This window comes from Apus apus, chromosome 3 (assembly GCF_020740795.1).
Source record: "Apus apus isolate bApuApu2 chromosome 3, bApuApu2.pri.cur, whole genome shotgun sequence".
NCBI classification, from domain to species: Eukaryota; Metazoa; Chordata; class Aves; order Apodiformes; family Apodidae; genus Apus; species Apus apus.
The window spans coordinates 73,172,569-73,187,338 of record NC_067284.1 but is presented as its reverse complement, the minus strand read 5'-3'; the positions used below and the strand labels follow the sequence as shown (position 1 = coordinate 73,187,338).

At 41.2% G+C, this 14,770-nt stretch overlaps 1 long non-coding RNA gene across 3 annotated transcripts in view; it reads right to left on the bottom strand.

The window, feature by feature from the left end:
• The window catches only part of LOC127383339 (uncharacterized), a 65,592-nt gene extending 51,583 nt beyond the window's left edge, over positions 1-14,009 (bottom strand). For 2 of the 3 annotated variants that reach the window (XR_007889161.1, XR_007889162.1), the window contains exons 1-2: positions 13,649-14,009; positions 12,288-12,499 (exon numbers count right to left, since the gene is read on the bottom strand). This is a non-coding gene — a long non-coding RNA (uncharacterized LOC127383339). The remainder of the gene's footprint in view (positions 1-12,287; positions 12,500-13,648) is intronic. The other variant, XR_007889163.1, reaches the window with a different exon arrangement.
• Positions 14,010-14,770: the final 761 nt, after the last annotated feature.

Genomic DNA, 14,770 nt, shown 5'->3' with positions numbered 1-14,770 from the left:
AGGATCTCTATTGGTGGCAAATTAATGTATGTGGATTCATTAAAGATGTTTTCCTTTAAATGTGGGATTGTTTCACTTCCCCCTCCTCAGAATATAAACAAACGCTGCCATGCATCACCACAGTGTGAATCAGTAGGGTTCTTTCAATCTCACAGGCACAACCAGAACACAAAAAATTGCACCAGTTTGTTGGTTGTTTGTTTGTTTAGCACAAGTTAAAAATATCTCAAAACAAACTTCCTTGTCACGCAGAGCTGGATTTTGCTGTGAGGAAAAGCATTAAAGAGGAGTAGTTCCACAGAAGATAAGGAAATTATTCTGTATGTTCCCTAGCAGAAGTGAGTATTTTGGTCCTCTGATGATATTATGTATGAACCTCCCTCTGCTTCCATCTCTTCCCTGCAATGTCCCACTGCCAGCCCAGGCCCTGCTGGCTCCTGCTTGATGCTTTTCCAACCCAACAGCTGCCTCTCAGGTATCACTTCTTCTCTGGCAACTTTTCACCTTGTTTCCTCTGGTCACATACACACTCTCAATTAGGGACACCTTTACTTGTTGTTAGATAATGACAGGATCCTTCTCCTCCAAAGGAAAGCTATAAAAAAGTTTGGTATATTTGCTGCAGCCCCACAAACTAATATTGAAAACATCTCTCAAATAACCTCATGGCAAAACCCAAAGAAACCCTTCCCATGCAATTTGAAGTTACTGTATGCATGTAGTGGCTTTTAATTTTTAAGCAGAAAGACACACCATGAAAATAAGGAGAAAATGCATGGTCAAATGTAGCTTTGAATTTCCTTGCTGACTTGCTGGTAGCTTGTGTCAGAAATACAGTACTTATGTAAGCAAAAAGGGAAAAAAAGAAAAAACAAAAGAAAACCAACAAAAAACAACCTTTCACTGCATTTCCTGTAAAACTTGTAGTACTTTCCTTGAAAATCAGGTGAGTACCTTGAAACCCTGGGTGAGTTTGTAACAGAAAGTTTTACAAGTGCATTTACCTCCGAGAGAAGAGCAACTCAACCGGAGCCCTTCTGGTCTGTCAACTGCATAAATATCTGCACATAGATTTTTTCTTTTTACAAGACAAGACAGGTTATGAATCCACAGGAAAAGAGCAGTCCCAGCCCTAGTCAATATAGTCACTTGGTTTTGTAGCATGCCATTAATATTTTGAAATTATCGGATCGCAGATCTTTTTACAAACAAAAGACAAATGACATCTCCCCATCAACATGAGAGATCAAGATTTTCAAATACAACAATAATAATTTTCAAATGTTATTCCCTCATCCTGTGTTTCTTAGAATACCTTGACAGTGACTATATTGATGCATTTAAAATTACCAGGAAAAATCATTCCTTAGCTGCCACTTTGCCAAGTTTCACTGTGAAATGTGTTTTTATAACTCCATTAAGAAACTCTGGAAGCTAGGATCAAAAAGCAGAACTGAACTGGAGGGATATTGAGCTGCAGTCACAGTCGAGCAAAGCAGTTCACTGTGGTTTTAGTTCATCAGATCCTGCTCATAGACATATGTATTAGCTGAAAGACCAGGCAAGAAGCAGTAATGAAGCCTTCTTGAGAGAAGAGAAGTGTCCGTGTGTGCCTGCCTGTGCTTCGCAGCTGCCAACAAGATGAGGTGAGGATTTGGAAGCGTAGCAACTGCAACTTTGTGATAGTGCTCTATGGCACAGCCATTTTCTTTCCAGTTACGTTCAGTCTGAGGTAAGACACTGAGGAGTTGGCAACTATGATACTGAGTGTTAAGTCCTGCATGTGGTTTTAAGAATGTCACTGTCACTTGCTTTGTCAGGAAGGCTTATACAAATTAGCAAAAAGCAAATAGTTTCACTGTGAAAAACATCTAAGCCTCTGTTTGCATAAACCCTGTTATTTTTAACTTTAAACTCCCAAAATAGTTTGTTGTCTTAACATGCTACAATAAGATGCACAAGCAATTTTGAAAAATTTACTGTTCCTTGCTACAGTGTCACTTCATTATTTCTAACTGTTGAACTTGGACCAACCTGATGGAGTGAAGAGATTTTCCAACAGGTAATTGACTTCAAGAGAAGGCCTGGAATAACTCTAGCTGGCTGTTACACTGGGAATGAGTCTGCTTCCATTAATTAATCACTTTGGGGAGAATTTTTCTTTCTGAATAAACATTATTTTTAAGCATATGACATTTAGCTGTATAAATAAGCTCTAGAACTGTGATTTAAAATGTGTGCTAACTGCAGGCACAGCATGCCATGGATAGCAGAGCCTCCTCTGCATTTTCTGGAGTGACTTCATCTTCTGATTACAAAGAAATGGGGGCAGGGAAATGAACAGACTTGTGATTTCACCCACTTATTACCAAGATTTATTTACTTGCGTGACTGTTGCGTTTAAAGACGCACACAAGAAGACATCAGCTCTGTACCAAGAGAGGACCAAAGTGTACCCAAAGAAAAAAGAAGCATACTCATAGAGGACAAAACCCAACCAAATCCAAACCTAGATACAAAAAAGTAATTTGCCAAGAGAGATGTTCCTTCAGGTTCAACTGGACTAGTCTAGTGAAAGTCATTCAAAGCTTATTTAATTTTAAAAGCTGGTTTTCACAGTATGAGGCTTCGGCAGATGTTCTCTTCCAAATCTGGTTTTACCTAAATTGCTAACAAGAGGTTACAATCTCCCAGCTAATTTTATCTCACATGAATTGAGATTTCTCATCAGCAGAGCTGGCTGGAAGTCTGCCTCCAACGGAGAAGCTGATTTTTAAAAAATCATCCTGGTAGTAAAACAGACACTAAGTGTCTGGTAACACTTTCTGGCTGCAGGTCTAAAAAAGATGCCAAAGAAAATAATTTTTCATACAATAAACTATTAAAAGGGCAACTCCTTCGTGTATCTAACAGAATGGGATTAGTTCTAGTGCTCATTGCCACAAAATATTGTGGTGGCAAGAAGTTTATATTGAGTTCCAGAGATGGAATACATTGGTGGAGGGCAGATCCATTGTTTGCTGGAGCATGATGGTGCAGAGGTTAGAGCCTCTGACTGCTGAAAGGATCTACAGTGATGCACATTCTTTAAGCATTTGCTACCAGCCACGGTCACCTATAGGTCATTATCCTGGTCCAGCAGGGACATTTTTGTCCTGCCAGTGTTGCTCTGCATTAGTTATTCAGATGCACCAATAAGCAGATACTGCCTTCAGACTCTGCCTGGAACACTTTGGCTTTTGTATTTTACTTCTCTCTGGTTTTTTTCTAGTTTTCTTACAAAGGAAGACTTGATACCCAAACAGTCCCAGACACCTTTCAGGTGAATTTGATTCAAGACAACTCTGCTCCAGAACACCAGACCCTGACACTTCTACCAAAGAAGAAACACCACCAGTCACAGTGCTATTAGTACTTCATTAGGAGTCACACAAGTACTTTCCATGCCTGACACGTTGGCCCACAACAGGCAGGAGTGCACATGGTTGGCAATGTGTCCAGACCCTTTATGGACAATCAGACAGGCAAAGGACTTGATCCACTGGCTGCCAGCAGGCATGAAGCCATTACAAATAAAAAGTCCTAGCCTCCTCAGGTATTAACATGATGCTCCAGTGTACAATTAGAACAAACATTAACATAACTATGTTTTTTTAGGGGTCCCATTTTAAAGCAACATTTTTCTAGCAACACCACTCAATATGTCCCCTACATTCAGCTACAGCTGAGGTATTAAACTGGGACCAGGCCAGTAACAACAGCAGAGCCATCCCACCTGGCAGTCCCAGCAGTCTGCTCCAGCAGTTCCCACAAGCCTATTGAGCAACACATATAGGAAGAGAGCTGCAGCTGTAGCTCTGGCTACACTTCACTCAGAAGGTATGCAGTCACCATTCCAAACCATCCAGTGCTCTATTAAAGCCTAAACTAAAAAGAAAAAGGGGGAAAAAAAGAGAAAGAACCCAAAATTCATTAAATTCATTAAAACTTTTTTCAATCTAGGGGGAAGCTCTAGTCTGCCTGATGACTACAAAGGCAATGCATCTAACAGCCTTGCCAAGCAATTTGGATGTGTCTGTACAAGAAGAAAATTCAAACCTTTCCTACTTGCACTATCAAAGTGAAGCTGAAATTACAGCTTAACAAGCAGGTATACATGTTTAAGTTAGCAAATGAGGCAAGCAGGGCACATTATTTTTAGTTGCAGTGGTGAGGAAAAGAGTGAAAAATAGGAGGAGGAAGAAAGGAAGGAAAAATTGTGTCTTATTTTGGCTCAGGCATCTGAAGTTTTAGCTAACACTGGCAGCTTTTGGGTATGATACGTCTCCTAATGGCATTCAAGGAGTCTCTTGACTGAACTCTCGCTGTGCATGCAATTATATCGTAACTTTTTTTTAAAGAATGAGCTAGAAAAGAGTGATTGAACTCCCCTCAGACTTGCAGATTAATTGTGAACTGCTTTATTAGGTGAGGCCACAGACCAGGAATATCATAAACCACTGCTTTCTCACCAAAATCCAAAGTGCATCTACATGCATTTTGTCCTTTGTTCCAAATGCCTTTCAGCTGAACCCACAGAGGACTTTCAAACTACGTATGACAAAATCTGGATCAACAATGAGCTGATTTTCTCTCTCCTAAATTATGAAAACAATCTGCCCAAACACAGCCATCATTCATCTTCCCTAATACCATACAATAACATGCCAGTTGCAAGACCGCTAATCGGACTTTTTAGTCTGGGCCCTTGGACCCAAACTCAGCCAAGTTTCCATTCCTGCACTGTATCACCAAAACAGCTTCCCGTAACACTGGATGATGGAAGAAGACATCTAATTTGTCTTGCAGGTACACTGAACTTGTTGCTGAAATTATAAATTAAAGTCACAGATACATTCCTGCCTACCAAGAAGCCTTAATTCCAGCAGGGTTATGGTTGCTGTTGCGTGCTTTTCCTGACGGCTACTTGGTAAAAGTCCTCCCCCATGCAGCTTTAACTCTGGCCTTTACATACTTACACCATCTTCAAATGTAGTCACGAAACTGTTAGGAGCAAAAAAGTTCCTCCCAGCACCTCTTGCCACGTAGCAGACCATGTCTGTGGATGCCATAACTCTGTCCTGAAGTCACCTTTTGGTACTGTCAGGTACATTTTGCTCCAAAATCTCAATCCCTTACCTTGGCTAAGGCATATCCACCCATGAGAGCACTGAATTCAGGTCACAGAAGCTGGACACTTTTGCTAGAATTTTATTTAATCTAGATTTGTCCTGGTAAACTGCTTATTATAAATAATGCAAGGCTGCCGACTCAAAAAGATATGGCAAGAAACTTTTTGCCAAAGGCAAAAGATCAGCTGTGAAATGTAAGCTGTTTTTCAGAGTAAAATAATTTATGTTTTTTGCTAATGTTCAGTGGGAAAGAAAGAAAAAAAGACTCAAGGGTGTCACTCGATCTATTTCCAAGATAACCAACCAAACAAAATTGGAAGCAAAGGCTGGCCTGTCTCATGATAGAATTTTTTGAATGCTGTTCTCATTGATTTGATGAATGGGGGTGGGAAGAATCTCTTTTCCTTTCCGTAATTCTTTCCCCAAAGGGAATACTTTCCCAAAGGAATTATTTCATCAGACATTGGAGCTAATAACTCGCTGACGAGAAAAAAGAAACAAGTTGCTAGTGAAGAATCAACTTTCTGGCCCCAGCAGAGAACTGAAACTAAAAGCTTTTTTCTGTTACTATTTAGCCCATTCTGGAGTGTGACTCATGAGTGCCTTCATGCCTCATTAGGATGTTTTGGTCAGTCTTTTAATTTTAAGAACAGTGTAATCAGTTTGAATGTCTGAGTAGCTGCTATCCCATGGGGGCAAGTGAGTTCAGCGGGGCAGGAGGGTCTGTTGGAGAGGGTCTAGAGTACGTGCAGGCAATGACCCTCAGCACTGAAAAAGGGCCCAGGTTGTGTCTGCAGAACAGAAACATGGACAAGCTGGATCGCTGGTCTGACAAGAGACGGTTTTGCTGAAATGCAATGTATGCAGAAGAGTCTGGAGGTGGGATAAGGCAGTTGTGTTTACCAACTTTCAAATGCCTTTTGAGGGGTTTTCGACTCAAGAGATTGAGAGATTTTAGCTGCAACTGACAACTCGCCTGGAAGATGCAAACATGTTCAATGGGTGTTAGTACAAACAGGCCTTCTCTCGAGCCAAAGCAACCCAGCAAGCAAAGAGCATGGGTGAAACTGGAAAGTTTGAGAATGAAGTCAGAGTAGGAGTTGCCATGGAATGGAAAAGCAGCAGGTGAGAGCCAAGTAAACGACGTGAAATGAAATCAAAGGCCTCCATTATGCAACTCCTCATCCTGATCTATCCAAGCATCATATTTAAAGTGTTTCATTATCTTCTGGTGATTTCACAGCCTGGGTAACAACTTAGAGAGCGATTCTTACAGCTTCAAGGGCGTTTTGTCCTGTGTTGCCTTTCTCTGTGCAGGAGCAAAGCAAGTGTAAGCAGGATCTGGGTATGGAGAAGGACAAAGAAAGGAAAGTGAGTTGCAAATTTTGGAGACAGGAAAGAAATGTGACAGAGAAAAGAAAGGTTTAATGTTTAAAGATGGCAGAAGAAGGGCAGGCTGCTGGACACAACAAGAGTATCCTGAGTCATTCCCTTGCAAGAGTCACAGATGCTGGCTGGGGCCTGACAGCTGAGAGACGTGGTGGTGAACACGCATTTGAAAGTGAATCAACCCAGGGCACAGCAGTGCCAGAGAGAAGTATTCCTCTGAGGTGCTGACTCAAAGACCAATACAGAGGCTGCCTTTGGATTTTCTGGCTGAATTGAGTCCTCATGGTTGCAGGGAAGGTCTATTGCTAAGTTGCTCTAGCCACAAACCTTAAAAGTAATTGCTGTGTGCATCTCCTCTATGACATTTATCAGCCTGGAAAATTATGAGATGAGAAAAGCAAGCAATACCGTGCTACACTTCACTGGGTCTTTCCCCTTAACATGAAGCATCACCAATACCTGCTGCAGTGAACCCAGGAAAGAAAATCTGAGCATTTGCTCTTTCCTCTGCAACCAGGCTCATTTATGCCTGCTAAAAATATGACCTCTGATACCACAAGAGCAATTTAATTGAACTTATCACATCTGGAAATAGATTTGTCCCTCAGGAAACAAAACTACCACAAAAGAATAGGCGGTTTTTCTTCTCTGCTCTAGATGGGTTATCACCTTTGGATGTTTTCAGCTCTCCAGCACACTGTTGTAACTAGTGTCTTTCATATTGTGGAGCCTGATACTCAGTGCTTCATGCTCTCATCTTATTTCTTTTGTCAAGATTTAACCACTTGGTTTGAATTGACCCCGATGGCTCTGTCCAATCCTGAATTTTTGGGGGAAAGTTTTCAGCAAAATAGCTGGTCTATTTCCAAAGCAGAAGCTGTTTGCAATTTTATGCTTGTAAGATCCTTGCACAAGCAACTCTGAACCACATGCTCTGGAGCAAAGACCTGATATTTGTTGCTGACATCATCACTGCATCTACAGAGTAAAAACTCATATAAAAAAAATCCCCTAACTATGAGCCTTGAGGGGGGAGAGGGGGGGAAGAAAAAGAAACTGCAAACCCCAAGCCCTCCTTTAATAGTTCACATATGCTCCACAGAAGCTTCTCACAAAGTCACATTCCAAATCTTCACCACATTTGGCACATTCCTGCTTTTTCTGATGCTCTGGTGGAAAAACACAGAAGACCCTGAAGGGTCTGTGGCCACCAGACATCTAGGTGGAAGGAAAGGAAAGAAAGAGAGAAGTTTTGCTTATCAAAAGATAACATTTCACTACACACAGGCACCCCACAGAAATGCACTAGATGTGTAGTCACCAGCTTTCAGAAGCACATGTAAAGCCAGTACTATGATTATGATATTAAACAATTAACGTTGTTTAACTGGTACCACAAAGTATTTCCAGCAGCACAGGGGTTAAACAGGCAGCAAATGAGCTTAAAAAGGGGATCGAATGTAGTTGTTTGTAAGACAATAGGCTACAGAGTGAGATGTGTCTGCCCTGTGATCTGCACTTGGAGGAAACATCAGGAGGAAAGCAAAATAAATTATAACAAAGTGTAGTGCTTCAGGTTTTTCAAATGTAGTACAAACATTAACTGATGCAATTAACTTGAAGGTAAAGTCCAGATGATAACAGATATAGAAATGAGCACAGAGAGACATTTAGCCAGCAAAAGGAGAAATTAATTTGCTCTGGAGAAGAAGTTGAACACAGAAGTGGGAGGTTACTGAGGCCATAGGTCAGGCTCGTTTTCCAGCCACTGGAACAAGCAGGTTTCAGATTTTGCTTTTAAAGTAAGGAAAAGGTCCTGGACAAGGAGGCTGAAGAACCTTTGAACTGCAATACTGGTACAGACTAATGACCCATTTGGTCTGCTATCCTGGAAAAATCTATCCTGAACTAACACCCTGTGTGTTAAGTGAATCTGACATCATTAATCCTGGATGAACTTTTTTTTCCCCACAGCTGCAGAAGGAAAGTTCTGACCTTGGTGTGCCCATGGAGTGGAAAGCATCAGTGCCCTCCACTCCACATCACCAGTGGGCTTCGGTATAGTACCAGTATTATAGTACCAGTATATTTGCCACAGTAAATCCCTCTTTCTCCTCACTTTTCCTGATGTAACAGTGGCCCATCTATTAGACTCATAGCACTTCAGTGGAGTGTGACTGATCATTTTGCACACTACATTGTCAAGAAAGACGTGCAAGTCAGAAGAAGGGAAGAACAGCACTGATAACCTGAACACAAACAGGAAGAAAGGATAGATTCACCTGTAAAAAATACCATAACTTTGGAGCTGAACTCAGTAAAAGTTTCTACTTAGGTATACTCTAGCTTTTTCTTCTGTGGTTTTACAGGTAAAAGTCCACTTTTTTTTCAGCAGATGTCTGCAAAAAATACTTTTATTCCATACCCATTTTACAATGACCATTAAAGAAGGTGAAGTGATGGAGACTAGTCTGGTAGGAACTGTAGATTTACATGGAGAAAAATAGATAGAACTGCATAATAACTGATTTGTCAGCATGACAACTGTCCTGGAAAAATACAAGTGGGGGAAAATATTTACTACAGGTTGGCCTAAACTTATTTTCAGTTTTTTCTGCCAAAAAGAAAAAAAAAATCTGAAAAACATGCAAAATTAAGTCCAAAATAGAAGCCTGGAGCTGACTTCCAAACTGGGGCTGCTAAGCAGAGATGCCATGCTGCCAGTTTTTGGCTTCTCACCTGATGGTCACAAGAAAGAATTTCAATGGAAACCCAGATTAATACAAGTCACATTTTAAACATTTGATCAGCAATTAAATTCTGACTTCTCAAGAAATGACAACTAATTCACACTCTCTTCCAACAAACTCAGTGTTATTGAAAACACTCTAGGCCAACAATACCAATAATGTCACCAGTATGTTCTCTGTCATGCCAGGAGTTATATTAAAAAGAAACCCATGCACAGCTGGGAACAAGAAACATATGTAGGTGATTTAGACACACACAGTTGTTTGGGGGAGGTTTGTTTTGTTTTGTGATGTCTTCAATTACAAATCTGCAGGAGATCAATGCAAGTATCAAAATAATCATAATGAAATATTTAACTTCCTAATTTGTTCAGGCAACAATCATGACAACAAGATGCTGCCACATCCAATCTCTGTGAAGAAACGAAAAGCAGCCATTTCTTTGCTCGTCAGGCTGCAACCTTCTCTGAATCCAAATATCAGCAGAGACAAGTGAGAATTATATACGTGATCATAACAGCTAAGTCAAAGAACTGAACATTAAAATTAAAGATGATTTTGCTTTATTAATTATAGTCACTTGTATCTCTACTGGACTTTGCACTTGAAGATCAAAACCTTATTAAAAGCATTAGTAAATGAATTCCAGAGCACTCCTGTCTGAAAGACATCATAAAATCATACTCCACACTTCTGAAGTCAGGAAATTCAAAGAAATAAAGCTCTAAGATTAATTTGTGCCAACTTCTGAGGCCCATGGGCTACTTCCAAGGGCTAAAAAAAACCCTCATAAGCACGTTGTGTGATTTTGGATTATTTTGGCCCAATCTATCTCTTCTGTGGTCTTAGAAAAGACAACACAGTGTGCAGTTTGGAACTGGAAAATGAAAGCATCTGCTATTACATTTTATGTCCCACTCTCACCAGAGTTTTGCTTGCCTCTCTCAAGTCCTGGCAAGGGCTGAGCAGTGGAAAAGGAATTGCTCAGATCCTGCATATCTCCCCCCATCCCTAATTCCTTATCTACTTAGGTTCACCTGCCCTGTACTGCAAACAGACCAGACTGGTCTAGAAAAATTAAACTGTAGGATTGCAAATAGTCATGCAAGAAAATGAAAGTTTGCATTTGTATTTGATACTATAAAATCCAAAATGGAGCAAGCAGAGTCTTAAGGAATGAAATACTTTTGAAAGTGTGAATTACTGAATAAAGCTGCATTTATACCAAACAATGCTTATAACCACTTCCTATTAATAAATATTTCACATTTCTTATATCAATTCTGAAGCGTGACCTGCCTTTTAAAGGATGCTCTGCACCACAGGAGCATGCATGCACATACACTTGCTTGTACCTACGTATGTCTTTTAGCACACACATGCTTTAATGGAAATTAATGATGGTGAGACAGGAGGACCCCAAGGACAGCATGCAAACTGGTATCACACCAACAGGGTGACAGCTTTGCATCTGCACATGAACAGAAGTCCAGGGCTTCTGCCATATCTAGCAGCCTGCAAAGTGACAGCTTCATTCTGACAAGGGACTAAATACAAATAGTCGTGGCTGTATGCATGCACAAAGAGGCATTTTTGCTTTGGTATCAAAACCTGCTCCTCATTCTGTCAAGACTGTGGGGCAAAACCTCAGAGGAGCTGTGAGCCCAGGCTCACCTCTCAGAGCCCAAGTTTCACTCCCAAATCCCAGACCAAATTACAGACAACCATTAGAAATGGCAACAGCTTTTCTGCTCACACACACAGGACATAAAACACAACGAGAGACAAATCAGGGAGGGCCCAAGTCACCCTCCTTGCAAGTCTCTCTGACATCACCCGGCAAACACCTGCCCTCACTCCCTCCCCTGAGCAGAGAGCACAGACCTGAATGTGATGGCAAATAAAGCATCCCTGATCAAATGGGGCACCATCAATGTTATTTGCAGCAGACACAGACCCCCAGGCTGAATTACGCCTTGCCTAGTACCAAGGAGGAGAAGACAGCCTCCCTCACCCAGGATGACTATGGCACTGGCTTGGTCCTGCCTACTGGGTGCCCTTGGCTGTCATTAACTTCTGGGAGGACTGGAAGCACACTGTCCGACCCTTTTAGTCTGAATATGTGTTTTTATTAAAAGCCTTTGGCCCTGTTCTGCTACAACTGAACTTTTCCTTATTGTAGGACTAGCAGCTTTAGAAGTCCCTTTCTCTACAGCAGATTGGATCATAGAACGATAGAATCATCCTGGTTGGAAGTGACCTTGAAGATCATCAAGTCCAACCATAACCTAAATCCCCCTACCATAACCTAATCTACCTGTCCAGTGCTTAAATCATGTCTCTAAGCACTATATCTACATTTCTTTAAAATGCCCAGGTGACTCCACCACCTCCCTGGGCAGCCTGTTCCAGTCTCCAACCATTCTTTTGCTAATATCCAGTTTAAACCTTCCCTGGTGCAGCTTCAGGTCATTTCCTCTCATCCTGTCATTATTCACTTGAGAGAAGAGGCCAAATCCCACCTTCCTACAACCTCCTCTCAGGTAGTTGTAGAGAGCAATGAGGTCTCCCCTCACCCTCCTCTTCTTCAAATGAAACAATCCCAGTTCCCTCAGCCTCTCTTCATAGGGCTTATTCTCCAGACCTTTCACCAGCTTGGTAGCTCTTCTCTGGACACATTTCAGCAACTCAACATCCTTGTAGTGAGGGGCCCAGAACTGAACACAGAACTCAAGGGGTGACCTCACCAGTGCCCAGTGGAAGGGCATGATCACTTGCCTTGTCCTGCTGGCCACACTATTCCTGATGCAGGCCAGGATGCTGTTGGCCTTCTTGGCCACCTGGGCACACTGCTGGCTCATGTTAAGTTGGCTGCTGCCTTTGCCTCCTCCTCAGTATCATGGGCTTTCCCCAACTTTTCAGCAAAGCCCCCCTTCTTTTTTTCAATGCAATCAGGGTTTTCTTAATGTTCTCTTACCTTGATACTTACACAGCAGCTTCCTCATGAATAAAACCAGAGGAGAGAGTGCAGCAGTACAGGTTGGTGCAATAAGGATGGCCTCCTGTTCAAGGCAATTTTTTCATGTGTGTCATCATACCGCTTTCATGCCTGCCAGATTCTTCCCCTGGACCCTCTCTTTCCCTCCAGAGTGAGGGTGGAGACCTCCTTTAGGACAACGGGGCTCTACCCTGGGATGCTGGGAAAATAAGGGGAAATAAGACAGAAAACAGCAAAAAGTACCCAGGAATCTGCTAAATGCCGAAGGAAACAAACAGTAAATGGCAGAGGCTTTCTAAAGAGCAGTGTAACTGGGCAGACTTCCCTGCTTTGTCAATAAGTCCTGAAAAGGAAGACTGTGGGTTTGAAGAGTATCACAGGCCAAATTTGGAAAGGTGTTGGAGAATATTCAGTAACGTGTCCCTTTCCCTCTTCTCTTTCTCCAAGCATGGCCTAAAGCCCAAGATTTAAGCACTTGCTTAAAATTAACATTAAAAATGGCTTAACTTTGCAGAAATGTAACAGAAGCACACAGAAAACCAGAGAAAATAATATATATTGTCTGTAGGTGGCAGTGGGTAAGACTCAAAGATTATAAGCCCCCAGCTCTTGACCAGAGGGAAGCAAAGCCCCAGGTGCTGCCAGGGAGATAGCAAGGAAAGAATACAGAAAGCTGGTTAAGATCGTGCCACAGTCCAACATGGGGGGAATTGGTAAAAGGGTTGGAAAAATAACAGTACAGAGAACTTGACCCACTACCCTTCTCCTGTGCTCCCCATCTCAACTGATGATAGACAGATTTCCACTTCTGCTTAGCTGATGGGCACAAGCAGCCATCTGAACAGTTTCCAGCTGACTGTGTAGATGCTGGAGGACATGTATTAATAAATAAATAAATAAATAACTTTGACTAATGTAACCAGATAGGTGGTGCAGCAAGCCTTTTGTTTGCAATTAATATGACGTGGCACCTGTTTAAATGACTCACATCAGGATTCAAATCCCCATGTATTGCTAAACCAATTGCACTCTAACTGTAATGCTAAGGGCCAAATTTCCCACACTATATAGTTACAAGCAGAGAAAAAAACCTGCATTGTTCCCATGAAAAACTGTATTTTTATGCTCTCTCCAAATGAGATACTTTGTGGCTGGAGGTACAGAAGCTCACTTTGGCCAGATTACTAAACAAGGCTTTCAGTAACCAGGAGCACTGGGAATGTTGATAGGCTGCTTTAGAAAAAAAACAAACAAACAAAAACAAAAAAACAAACAAACAAACAAAAAAACCCCAAACAACAACAATCAAACCAACAACTTCTGTGAACATTGACACTTACCTTTATTTTTATCTCTTTTGGTCCTTATGTGTGAGTCAATCTGCTCACTCTGAATTCACCAGTTGACCAGTCAAGCAAAAGCAGGACAGTAAACCATGCTCCTTCTCTGCTTCAGTGCAGGATTATGCTGCTAATACCCAGTACCTCATCCGTGCTAATATTTCTGCAGCTGAACTATTTTTTATTATTATTCTTTAAATGGGAGGAGAGTATGATTTTATAATTTTCAGCTTCTCTTTAAATACACAGCACACAATATTCTCAATGAACAATAACGGTAAAGTTTTTCCCTAACACACTCACCTAGAGTGAAAAATATCTCTGTCATGAACTTCTTTCTCTCTGTTCTCCTTTTGCACTTCACAAGATTAAAAAAGCTCTATCCAGATCATTGTGCATGTTGTATGACAGGTGTTTGCACGGAAAGCCAAAATGACCTCATATGTGCTAGTTCTTCCAATGAGCAGTTGCACTGTGTCAGCTTCAGGTGGTGTTGAGTTATATATTCTGCCAAGCCACAGATGGACAGAGCACACCTGCAGTCTCTAATTCTTTTGCTTCTTGACTGTCTTAGGACAGCTTTGATTCAGCCGTGTCTGGTGCTTATGTCTAGGATATTCTCAGGATCTTAAGCAAATGCCTATTGAACCATCTCTTCAAATAGTAGCTGAAGAGTACCAATGTACAGCAACTTGTCAGATATTTTATCTCAAAGACTCACATATTAACTCCAGACTTGTGTTATATTTTATTGTAGTAGTCCTTAGAGTCATGTACAATTTTTTTCTGCATGACCTACCTGAAAGGCCAAGGTAAAATTTGATATTCAGAATACTAATGAGTTAACTTTCCACATTTTTACATTAATGGCAAGTTTGAAAAGGTAAAGGCAAGGCAGAATTTTAGGGAATAACTGTTTGAAATAGTTTCTGGGTTATCACGCTTCATTTGTGCAAGATGTCTAGGCGAGAAGCAAGATTTTTACCTGATCTTCACACACCACTATTTTTGTGTGATTAGCTTCCAATCAGCTGCTACGTGTTACGCATACTTTTACCCACACTTTGTTCCAACACAAATCCTTCCATCATTGTGAGATCATTTCTAAGTCACTCTTATTGA